General features: G+C 46.0%; 1 protein-coding gene across 2 annotated transcripts in view; it reads right to left on the bottom strand.

The window, feature by feature from the left end:
• DLL3 (delta like canonical Notch ligand 3) overlaps positions 1-12,684 on the bottom strand; it is a 160,653-nt gene that overhangs the window by 114,774 nt on the left and 33,195 nt on the right. The window lies entirely within an intron of this gene.

The following is a 12,684-nucleotide window of genomic DNA, read 5'->3' as shown; positions in this document are numbered from 1 at the left end:
AAAGGCAGAGTCAGGAAGCAAGCCAGAAGAATAACCAATGGAATAGGAACACAGCAGAGGTCAGGAAGACCTCATTCTCAAGTAAAACTGGAAACATTCCCTTGCTATCCAGGAGGAGCTAACGGCCAGCCTGAGTAGACCGAGTCAGGTCTTAAGGTGCCTGAGTGAAAAGCTGCCACCTGCAGTTCAGTGGTTCTCCACACAAGGCAGCTGCACACATATCTGGCAGCTCCTGCCAAGTCCAGATTCGTGGAACCAATTCAAGATAATGGGCAACATTTTGTCATGGTCTTCCATTGTTGTGCCATGTATTAGGATGCCGTCCATGAAAATGATGGCTCCTTTTATCTCTAAGGTGTTGCCTTCCTTTGAAAAATCTCAAAAGCACTTGCAATTCCAAATAGGACAGACTGAAAACAGGATATCCCAAAGGGGTGATACATCTAGTCAGTTTAGTGCTCTGGTTTGCCAAATGTATTTGCCAGTTGAGGCATACCAGTTTGGAAAAACACTTTCTAGAGAAGGTTCTCTGGTGTTGGAAGTACATATTTTTTCTGACTACAGCTTCATTATGCTTTTAAAGATCTACAGATAAATATTTTCCTGTTTTTCTTGATGACTGGTCCAGCTAGTGCACACCACAAAGTAGGCTTGGTGATTTCTTTAATTATGCTAGGTTCCTTCATCCTTTCCAGCTCCACCTCATGGAGTAAGGGAATGGGGATTCTACGGGGTATTTTTAAGCTGTATGATTTAGCATCAAGTCTTCAGACAATGTCTGCTATAGCACCTTTTAGGAGATCAATGTTTCCAAACATTTATTCTATTCCTCCCACTGTTTTCAGTAATCCAATTATGACAGCAATTCCGCAACAGAGGAAATCATCTGGTTTACGACCGTGTATCACATATTCTGTGAAGAAAAACTGTTCCTCTTTGTAGCTTGTTTGTGTGGCAAAGTATCCAAGACCATGTAGAAGAAAACAGTCCACCTTGGGCAGTTCTGGGGGGTTCTGGAAAATATGTAGGTGTCTTCGGGAATAACTGTGACATCAGTTCCTGTGACTATTTTGAAAAGGTTGTCTGACAAATAAGGTTCATTCTCCAGCAATTATCAGTGTTTTTACAAAATGAGGAGCCTAAGAAAAAATTGCTGTCCATTGCTGTGGTCACTTCTTACACCATCTGGGTATGACACTGGATAGCAAAATGCTCTACTTTTGAACACTTCTTGCACTATGCTCTCCTAGCTGGACAAGCCCATCTAACTTAAAAAGCTTTTCCTCATCTTGTGCATCCTGTCTGAAAAAAGTGGGCCTTCTTTGCTTCAGAATGCTTTGCAAATGGCTGGAGTGCTTTTTCTGGCTTCTTTTGTACTGCTTTTGCAGAGACATGAAAAGTGATTTGCCCTTTTCAGTGGCTACTGCAGCTGCTTCCAAGTGACTCCCAAGTTGTCTTTGTTCCCTGATCTGGGGTTGGATCAATTCAGATTGCCTTGACATCTCTATGGCTTGTGAATGGTTAAGTTCTCTATTAGCTGCATTCTTTCAGAAAACCCTTTATACAGAATTTCAAGCATTGCTCTCTCTTTCTTTCTCTGGTGTTTCTTCTTTTTATCAACTGATTCATGCTGTTCAGCTTGTTCATACTAGATCCTAACAGCTGCCTTGAGTGCCATTTTTTGATAGAAAAGTGGGTACAAATCAAACAAATACATGACTCAGTAGTTTCTCCAGACTTCTGAGGTCTTCGATAGATACAGGCCCTCTCATAACATGCATTGTTCTTGGGGATGAAATGGACATCCAGCTTGACCAGAACAGTCTCACAGATGTGATTGTGGCCCTCTTCAGCAAAGGGGATGATTTATAAACATGGCCAGCTTCTTTCCCTATACCAAAAAGGAGTGAACTTACCCATTCTGTTCCTTCCTCCTTGTGTAGCTTTGTGGCCAGGTGAAAGCAAGCAACTTTTTCTTTCCACGAAGGGTATGCTGTTGGATTATTAAAGCTGAAGGCTTCTGGCTCAGAAAACTGTGCCACTTTCTTTGTTCTGTTAGGAATGTGTGGGTTTAAACCCTGACTTCTGACAGCATGTCAGGGAAGGCTTAGAACAGGAGCAGGCAGAAGGTAGCTCTCCAGATATTTTTGATTTCAACTCCCAGAAGCCCCTGCCAGCATGGCCAGTAGTCAGGTATGCTGGGAGCTGAGAGCCAAAACATCTGGAGATATACTTTCTGCCCATGCCTGGCTTAGAGGATGCACTAGTCAGGAAACTAGACAATCACTTTATTGTCTCTCTCCAACAAAAACAGGACAGATACAGGAAACTCTTGACTGCACCTACATACAGCTGAATCCAGTGCCACCGAGTGACTAAACTATATATTGACACTATCCACACAACATATATCCCTCTGTGCCCAAGTCACACACAGATCCCCTGCATGCTGAGGCCTCCTCTCATTCATCTTCCTCTCAGTTTCTGCCAACAGCACACAACTTTTCAATCCCTAAACTCTGCATCAGGTTGTCACAGAATAAATCATAGAATCATAGAATAGTAGGGTTGGAAGGGGCCTACAAGGCCATCGAGTCCAACCCCCTGCCCAATGCAGGAATCCAAGTCAGAGCATCCCTGACAAATGGCTGTCCAGCCTCATCTTGAAGGCCTCCAGTGTGGGAGAGCCCACCACCTCCCCAGGCAATTGGTTCCATTGCTTGAACAGTCAGGAAGTTTTTCCTGATGTTCAGCCGGAATCTGGCTTCCTGTCACTTGAGCCCGTTATTCCGTGTCCTGCACTCTGGGATGATCAAGAAGCGATCCTGGCCTTCTTCTCTGTGACAACCTTTCAAGTACTTGAAGAGCGCTATCATATCTCCCCTCAGTCTTCTCTTCTCAAGGCTAAACATGCCCAGTTCTTTCAGTCTCTCTTCATAGGGCTTTGTTTCCAGTCCCCTGATCATCTTTGTTGCCCTCCTCTGAACCCTCTCCAGTTTGTCTGCATCCTTCTTAAAGTGTGGTGCCCAGAACTGGACACAGTACTCCAGATGAGGCCTAACCAGTCCTGAGTAGAGGGGAACTAGTACTTCCCAGGATTTGGAAGCTACGCTTCTCTTAATGCAGCCCAAAAGAGCATTTGCCTTTTTTGCAGCCACATCACATTGTTGGCTCATATTCAGCTTGTGATCGACAACAATTCCAAGATCCTTCTCGCTTGTAGTGTTGTTGAGCCACGTATCCCCCATCTTGTAACTGTGCATTTGGTTTCTTTTTCCTAGGTGCAGAACTTGGCATTTATCCCTATGAAATGTCATTCTGTTGTTTTCTGCCCAGCGCTCCAGTCTATCCAGATCACTTTGAATTTTGTTTCTGCCTTCCAAAGTATTAGCTATCCCGCCCAATGTTGTGTCATCTGCAAATTTGATCAGCATTCCCTGCACCTCCTCCTCCAAGTCATTAATACAAATGTTGAAGAGCACTGGGCTCAGGACTGAGCCCTGCGGTACCCCACTCCTTACCTCTCCCCAGTTTGAGAAGGTCCCATTGAGAAGCACTCTTTGAGTCCGATTCTGTAGCCAACTGTGGATCCACCTGATCGTTGTTTCATCTAGCCCACTTTGAGCTAGTTTGCTCATCAGGAGATCAGGGCACTTTGTCGAAAGCTTTGCTGAAGTCGAGGTATATGAGGTCTACAGCATTCCCACAGTCTACAAGGGAGGTGACTTGATCAAAAAATGAGATCAGATTTGTCTGGGAGGACTTGTTTTTGACAAATCCATGTTAGCTTTGAGTAATCACTGCCTTGTTTTCAAGGTGCTTCCAGATGGATTGCTTTATCATCTGCTCCAGAATTTTCCCAGGGATTGATGTCAGACTGACTGGTCTGTAGTTCCCAGGTTCCTCCTTTTTATCCTTTTTGAAGATAGGGACAACATTAGCCCTCCTCCAGTCATCTGGCACTTCCCCCGTCCTCCAGGATTTCTCAAAGAGAATAGACAGCGGTTCTGAGAGTTCTTCTGCCAGTTCCTTTATTCCGCTAGGATGCAGTTCATCTGGCCCTGGAGATTTGAACTCCTTCAAAGTAATTAGGTGTTCCTTGACCATATGCCTATCGATCTCAAGCTGCAATCCTGCCCCTTCAGCCTGTACTTTGCATTTGCCAGGGGGGTCATAGACCCTCTTTTGGGAGAAGACTGAGCCAAAGTAGGAATTGAGCACCTCTGCCTTTCCTTTGTCATCTGTTATCATTTTGCCATCCTTATTTAATAGCTGAACCACCATTTCTTTCCTCTGCCTTTTACTATGCACGTAGCTGAAGAAAGCCTTTTTGTTGTTTTTCGCATCCCTCGCTAACCTCAGCTCGTTCTCAGCTTTAGCCTTCCTGACGCCATCCCTGCAATTCTGTGCTATCTGCCTGTACTCTTCCTTTGTTACTTGGCCTTCTTTCCACTTCCTATATGTGTCCTTTTTTGTTTTCAGGTCATCCCTAAGCTTTTTGTGAAGCCACATTGGCTTCTTCTGTTATCTTCCACCTTTTCTTCTTGTTGGAATTGTTTGTGATTGTGCCTTGAGAATTTCTTTTTTAAAAAGTTCCCACCCATCTTGGACTCCTTTTCTCGTTAGCGTCGCTTGCCATGGGACCTTACTGATCATTGTTCTGAGTTTATGAAAATCAGCTTTCCTAAAATCCAGGGTACGTGTTTGACTACACTCAGCTTTTGCTTCCCTTAGAACCAAGAACTCAAGTACAACATGGTCGCTTTCCCCCAGAGTTCCTGTAACTTCTACTTTATCCACTAAGTCATCTGTGTTGGTTAGGATCAAGTCAAGGATAGCTGATCCTCTAGTTCCTTCCTCTACTTTCTGTAGGAGGAAGTTATCCGCCACACAAGTCAGGAATTTCCTGGAGGGGCCATGTTTTGCAGAATTTGTCTCCCAACAAATATCGGGGAAATTGAAGTCCCCCATTACTACTACATCATGCTTCCTTAAAACATTGGCTATTTGCTTTTCAAAAGTTTCATCCTTGTCTTCTCCTTGATTGGGTGGCCAGTAGTAGACTCCGACCACCAGGTTCCTTTTATTCTTTGCTCCATTTATTTTGATCCAGATGCTCTCGATGGGGCTACCTAGCTCATCCTCCTGTATTTCTGTGCAGAGATATGTATTTTTCACATACAGTGCAACCCCACCCCCCTTTCTGTTCCTCCTGTTCTTTTTGAACAAGTTATATCCTTCCATTGCTGTATTCCAGTCATGAGAGTCATCCCACCAAGTCTCAGTTATACCTATCAGGTCATAATTTCCCTCCTGTATTAAGAGTTCAAGTTGGTTCTGTTTGTTTCCCATACTCTGGGCATTAGTATATAGACATCGAAGACCATGTGCTTCATAGTCTGGCTTTCTTCCTACATGTGTCTGAAGACTATTATTGGGCGCTATCAGAGCTGTTCTCTCCGTTGCAGTGCATGTGCCTACATCCATAGTTACCCCCAACGTTACATCTCCCTTCCCCGTAGGATTCAGTTTAAAGCCCTCCTGATGAAGTTCTTCATGCTGTGGCCAAACACATTCTTCCCAACCTTTGTGAGGTGCAACCCGTCCCTAGCCAACAGCCCATCTTCCAGGAAGTATAGCTCGTGGTCCCAGAATCCAAATCTCTCTCGTCGGCATCACCTTCGTAGCCAGTCATTCACCCGGAGTATTTTTCGTTCCCTTTCTATCCCTCTTCTAACTACTGGAAGGATGGATGAGAAAACTATCTGGGCCCCAAAGTTCTTGAGTTTCCTTCCCAAAGCTTCAAAGTCTGACGTGATCTCTTCGTAGCTCCGCTTGGCGGTATCATTTGTTCCCACATGGATGAGAAGAAAGGGATACCTGTCAGTGGGCTTTATGAGTGCAGGCAACCTTTCAGTCACGTCTCTAACCTGTCCTCCCGGGAGACAACATACCTGGCGAGTCCATGGGTCTTTGCGACATACTTGGGTCTCGATCCCACGCAGCAAGGAGTCTCCCACTACTACCACTCTTCTCTTCTTCTTCTTGTAGGCCTGGGTTTCATCGCCTCTGTTTGACTGACCTTCAGCCTCTTGCTCACTCTCATGCAGGTTCCCCTGTGATTCTTCCTCTGCAGGCTGTCCTCCAGTCTCATCCGCAAGTACCTGGAATCGGTTCCACAGCTCCACTGCTTCCACTGGTGCAGCGTGGCGTCTAGCTCTTCTTCTCCTGTCACCCTTTTCAAAGGAGTATCCTCTACTCCATTTTTCTTCACCTCAGCATTTCCCACTGCCTCATCTTGCTGTTGCTCTTCAAGCTTCTGGTCTTCCCTTTGCTGCTGTAGTTCCCTCATTCTGTCTAAGAACTCTTCGTGTTCTCTTATTCCCCGGAGGGTCGACAGTCGCCGCTCCAGTCCACTTACTTTTTCTTCCAGCAGCGTGATCAACTTGCACTTGTTGCAGGTGTAGGCCATGTTGTTCTCAGGCAAGAAAACAAATATTGCACACACCTTGCAGGTCACCACCACTGGAGAGTCTTGTCCTTCCATTGCCTCTTTCCCCTTTTTGTGTCTAGCTTTGTGATTGTTCTAGACTAGCCTGTGCCTGCTCCTCTACTCAGTAGAGGTTAAAAGCAGAGTCCCACTGGTGTGAAAGTGTGTGTTACAAGACAAATAAATGGAAAAAAGTTAGTTAAAAAAATAAAAAATAAAAATAATTTTAAAAAATGTAAGGGGCCTCCCCCTTGACCTCCCCTGCCAAACTCCCCTGGCCAACTCCTGTCTGCTCGCTCTGTCCGCTCGCTCTGTTCGCTCGCTCTCTGGGAGCTTGCGTGCTTCTGTAGTCCCTGGACCAGCTGGAGCAGCTTGCTCTGCTCTGCTCAGCTGGGAGGCGGGAAACAGACTGAAGCTTCCAGCCCAGTCAGCTGCTGGGAGTACTCAGGCCACACCCCTCCAATTCAGTTGGAGCTCTCAGAAGCACCTGGAGAGCTCACAGCCAATCAGAAGGATAAAGGGCAGCCCCCTGGCTTCCTGCAGCCCACTTACCTCTTAGCCTTTGTCTCCTTTGTCTCTTCAACCACTGCAACTCCCCTGGCCAACTCCTGTTTGCTCCCCCTGTGCGCACGCTCTGTTTGCTCGCTCTCTGGGAGCTTGCCTGCTTCTGTAGTCCCTGGACCAGCTGGAGCAGCTTGCTCTGCTCTGCTCTGCTCAGCTGGGAGGCGGGAAACAGACTGAAGCTTCCCGCCCAGTCAGCTGCTGGGAGTACTCAGGCCACACCCCTCCATTTCAGTTGGAGCTCTCAGAAGCACCTGGAGGGCTCACAGCCAATCAGAAGGATAAAGGGCAGCCCCCTGGCTTCCTGCAGCCCACTTACCTCTTGGCCTTTGTCTCCTTTGTCTCTTCAACCACTGCAACTCCCCTGGCCAACTCCTGTTTGCTCCCCCTGTCCGCTCGCTCTGCTCGCTCGCTCTCTGGGAGCTTGCCTGCTTCTGTAGTCCCTGGACCAGCTGGAGCAGCTTGCTCTGCTCTGCTCTGCTCAGCTGGGAGGCGGGAAACAGCAATATTCCTCTCCCCCTCACAGGAGCTGCATTACCTGACAATATTCTGCAAGCCCCCTCAGAAGCCTGAACTTTCCAGGTGGTCACAGCAGCTCCACCAGCTGAGGGAAGGGAATGTCTCAGATATCAGCGAGTGTTGAAGCTCGTAACAATACAAATAAGATCCCCCTGATTTCAGAATCATAAGATAAGTGCCCACTGTAGCTACAAGCGGCTGCACTCTCTTTACTTCCTGGTCAAAAGGCAATGTTTAGAAACACATAAGAGGATGCGTTTAAAAAAAATGTGGAGAGCATGATTCAGTTCATGTTCATGCTGTGCAGGCCCTGCTTTCACCCATCCAGAAGGAAGCTTCCCCATCACCATCCCACTCTTCCAGCAAATCTGCTGCACCCACAGGACAGCGCTTGCCTGCATCTGTGTCATTCCTTAACTCTGTACCTGCTGTGCTGGCAGAGGCTGTCTGCTGTTTTATGTCACTTTTGCATATTTGCTTTTTGCAAAACTATGTGAAAACTAAGTGTCTTCACAGTGCATTCACAGACAATCCAGGAGTCCCTTTTATATAGAAGAACAGGGTTTAGCAATGGTGGCGGGGTGGGGTGCTCCTCTTTTGCTCCTTTCCCTTTCTTTGTCCCATTCCTCACCCTTCTCATATCTCTCAAGGGGCAGGATAGAGTCTTGAGGGGAGGGGAAGGTCATCTGAGTCTGCCCAGGTACCAGAGTGAAGTTAGTAAATATTAGAAAGCATCTGGAAAAGGTTCCAGTGAATGGGACAGACGTTTCAGCTGACCAATATTCCATTAATTTCATTTCTCCTCCTATTCCATGATTTCACTGTTTTGGACAGAGAACTATTTTCATGTTTCATCCCCTAATTTGCCCTGAGTCAACAGGGAAGAAACTAAGCCTTAAGCAAGCAATTTCCCCCCCCAAGTAGGACAAAGTACCAAATGCAGCAAAGTACATCATTGCCATTTTGTAATGATGCTACATGGCATGTTGCATCTAATAACTCAGATCTGATATACCAAATATTTACAGTTTTGTTTTTAAAAAATTGGCTAGTGGCGGATTTTCTTGGTTTAGATTCAGTCCCTGATTTTAGGCAACCTTTACATGTCAAAGAATCAAGGCCAAATATAATTCAGTCTGTTCTAGCAAATCGGACAGGAGTCAAAATTGCCTTGTGATAGTATTTGAAATACACACACACACACACACACACACACACACTAAAATAAAGATTGTTAAGTACGTGTGTATTTAAAATAGTACCATAAGGCAATTTTGACTCCTGTCCAATTTGCTAGAGCAAACTGAATTATATTTGGTCTTGATTCTTTGACATGTAATGTTTGTCTAAATCAGGGAGTGCAGTGGTCAAAGATATCTTTTTTTTTTTTTTTTTTAGAAATCCTGCATTTTGCAAACAGAAAATCAGGTTATGCAGACTGGCTATATTTGCATATAACTGCCTGTCAGCAGGCTTTGTTTCAATTGCAAAACTTTGTAGGTGGCAGGGGACGGGGTGGGGATTCGGTTTTTGGAAGAACTGGAAATTGCAAGTGCCAATTAAAAACAAAACAACAACTCGGACAGAGAGTAAGGAAGGAAGATTGAGGCTCCTGGTATTTTGGGAGGGATGAGAACTGAAAAGCTACAGAGGCCAAAGCCTACAACTCCCATCAGCCCTAGCCAGCATAGCTAATGGTGAGGGCTGATAGGAACTGTAGGCCAAAACAGCTGGAGGGCCACAAATTGCTCATCCCTGCTCTATTTATTGGTATTAACAATGTTTATATACTACTTCTCATTTGAAAACAAATCCTGAAGCAGTTTACAAAAGAATAAAAACAAAAACAAACAAAAAAAGACCACACACACGTACGTATATCATGAGGCTGGTACAAAGATAGCTCATGGCTGGGGGAAAGCCAAAGCAAACAGGTACGTTTTCAATAAAGACCTAAAATATGCCAGCATTGAGGCCTGACGTACTGCACAGAGGCCTGACGTACTGCAGGCGTTACTGCAGAGAAGGTCTGTCTCCGTGTCATCAGCAAACAGAAATCTGTATGTCACGGCACAGACAACAGGGGCTCCCCTGAAGACTGAAATCCACTGAAACCACCCTTGCCAAAGTCACTGTTCTTGCCACTGCTAAATCCAAAGTACTCTGTCCTCATCCACCTTGAACTCTCTGCTGCCTTAAATCTAGTTATTGCTCTCTCTTACTTGCGTCCCTTCATGTCCTAGATTTCCATTACACTGTCTTCAGCTGGATCTCTTCTTCCCTGTCTAATCAAACATTCAAGATTTCCATAAGGGGAGGTACTTCCTCTGCCTTTCTTCTCTCTAGGGGTCCCTCAGGGATCTGTTCTTAAGCCCCTCTACTGTACTCTCTATCTGCTCTCCCTAGGTAACCTTGTCACATGACATGTCTGATGACATCCAGCTCTGTCTACCCCAGAACTTTCTCCCTCCAACCAATCCTGCATATCCAACTGCCTGCCTGATACTTCCACTTGAATGTTTCATCACTGACAAATGCAATTTTTCCTCCAAGGAACCCAAAGAAGTATACACGATCTTCCTCCTCACAACAACCCTGTGAAGTAGGTTAGGCTGAGAGTCAGTGACTGGCCCAAAGTCACCTAGTGAGCTTCATGGCTGAGTGGGGACTGGAACCCACATCTCCCGAGCCCCAGTTCAACACCCTAACCACTACACCACACTGGCTCAAGTCCAAACTTCTTATCTTTCCTCCCAAAACTTCCACTCTTCATACACTCTCTGTATCCATTGACAACATCACCACCCACCTTGGCTTCATCTTTCTCTCTCCTGCTCCCCACATTCTGCCTCTCATCAAGTCATATCATCAGTGTACAACATTGCAAAAATATAGCCTTTTCCTTCTGTGCCCTCAGTGAAAACTCTGGCTCACATGATGATCATCTCTCGCCTTGACTATTGCCACTCTGCCCTTCTTTGGTCTTCCATGGTGACGTCTCCATTTCCTCACCTCCAACCAGCACTCTGCCACCAAAATCATTCACCTCTCTTGCTGCTCTGACTGTGGGACACCTATTGTTAAAGCCCTATGCTGGCTTCCTGCCTCTCCCCATTCTTGCACAAACTTCTCATCCTTTCCTGGAAAGCCCTCCACTGCCTCCTGCCACCCCATATCTCTTTGCAATCATATCCCAACTCATCTCTGCCCATAATTCTGGCTTCTACAGCTTCACCACCATAAGCCTCAGCTGACCAAAGGCCCACTGGTCCCCAAAAAGGCTCTGCTCTTTCCCTGTTGCTGCCCCTTATATTGCTGGAGCTGCTTCCCTTCATAATGCCACTTCTCTCTCTTCTTCAAATCCCTCCTCAAAAACCAGCTTTTCTGTGAAGCTGTTGGACTAAGCTTACATCAACTGAGCTACAGTATATGCAACTGAGCTAAACGCATACTCTTCCCATTTACTTTCACCTTTCCCTCCTCCCTCTGTTGCCTTTCCTGTGTTTATCTTTAGACTGTAAGGTCCCCAGGACAAACATCTGCCTTGTTATTGTGCAAAATGCCTTGTGCATCATTGATGTATTATGATTAAGTTCATGCTTCTGATGTGACGATACTGCACTTCTGCATCACTGGATCTGCTATGCTTTGTATTGATAGAAAACATGATTCTTCCTCCAGGGAATGCATGTCTGGCTAGGAACTGGGGACCATATATCCCTAAATTGGGATCCAGCCAGTGAGTTCACAGGGGCCGCATTCGGACGATCACAGAGGGGGAAGAAGCCATTGTGGCTGCTCCCCATGCCCCTGCGCATCCAACTGCCATTCGCATTATTCCCCATGCTGCAGCATGGGTTGGCATGTCGTCCAAACCCAGTGTGCACCATGGGGGGCACATCATACCCACCCTACAGCCCATGATGTGCAGGAGAGGTGTGGGGCGGGAATGACCCTCCCCCCCTGCTGCAGCATATTCAGACAACATGCCAACCCGTGCTGCAGCGCAGGGACTAATGCAAATGGCAGTCAGGGGGGGGGGGGAGAAGCAGGCATGATGGCTTCTTCCCTTGCCGTGATTGTCCAAACCCAGTCAGGGACTGTGTGAACAGTCAGGCCTTAGAGCTGTCTCTAGGTACAGAAGGGAACAGGATGTACAACATTGCCCTCTGAGATTGGCAGGACATATTAAGCCTCCAGATTAAAGTGGGTAAATTAATATTAAGGCAACTGAAATCATTGATTTAAGTCACCAAGAAAAAGAGATTTAAATGAAGTTTCCAGTTTGTCATTCATGTATTTCCTGAACAAGTAATTGGTTGGTATAACAATTAAAACATATGCCCCCTGAGCATAATCGTGCCATCAACATGCCTTTTGCACTACAGAGCTGACAAGTCTTTACAGACAGGGAACACGTGTGAATTAAAGCATCTCTATGTGGTTCTCTCTGTGCACAATGCAAAGAAACTATGCATGATTTCTTACAGAACTGGGGAACACCTCCAGGTCTAGATTTGGGTATGGCTACTCACAGCCCTGCCCCAGCCCTGACAACGCATTCACTGCTGTCGTGATTGTCATGTAGAATATGTGTCAGGAACATCACGGGCCAACTTGACTACAGAGAAGTTAAAGGTGTGCTAAAGGAGGACTGGGGCGCTATTCAGTTCAATGTGTGAACTGAATATCACACTATTGTCTTTGTATAGGAACCTGGGGGGATTGCCACAAAGAGGCTAAACAGGCAGCTGAAGCATTCACTGGCTTGCACCTTGGCTCTTGAAATATGCATCATTTTCAATTTATGGAGGATCTCTTGGAAGGCTATCTGCTTTGATCTAGCACTGTTTCCACAAACTTTTGATATATAGGGGATTTTTTCTAGGTTAAAATCGGCTTACTTCACTTTGTGCTCAAAAAGATATGTTCATTTTTCTTGATCAGCTCCCAGAACAATGGGCAGGCATGCTCCTTGTAGCCAAGATAAGTCTATTTTAGCACTGCCTGTGGCACCCTGCCCTGCCTTTGCTCATTAAGTCAGGGCTCAGGGATAAGACCATGTTTCTGAGCAATGAGAGAGGCTTCTGGGATTCCCCCCTGCCTGACAGCTG

The sequence above is a fragment of the Heloderma suspectum genome, chromosome 10 (genome assembly GCF_057233095.1).
Source record: "Heloderma suspectum isolate Gila_16-S chromosome 10, 16-S_ref, whole genome shotgun sequence".
Lineage (NCBI taxonomy): Eukaryota > Metazoa > Chordata > Lepidosauria > Squamata > Helodermatidae > Heloderma > Heloderma suspectum.
This window is presented reverse-complemented; position numbering and strand designations above follow the sequence as displayed.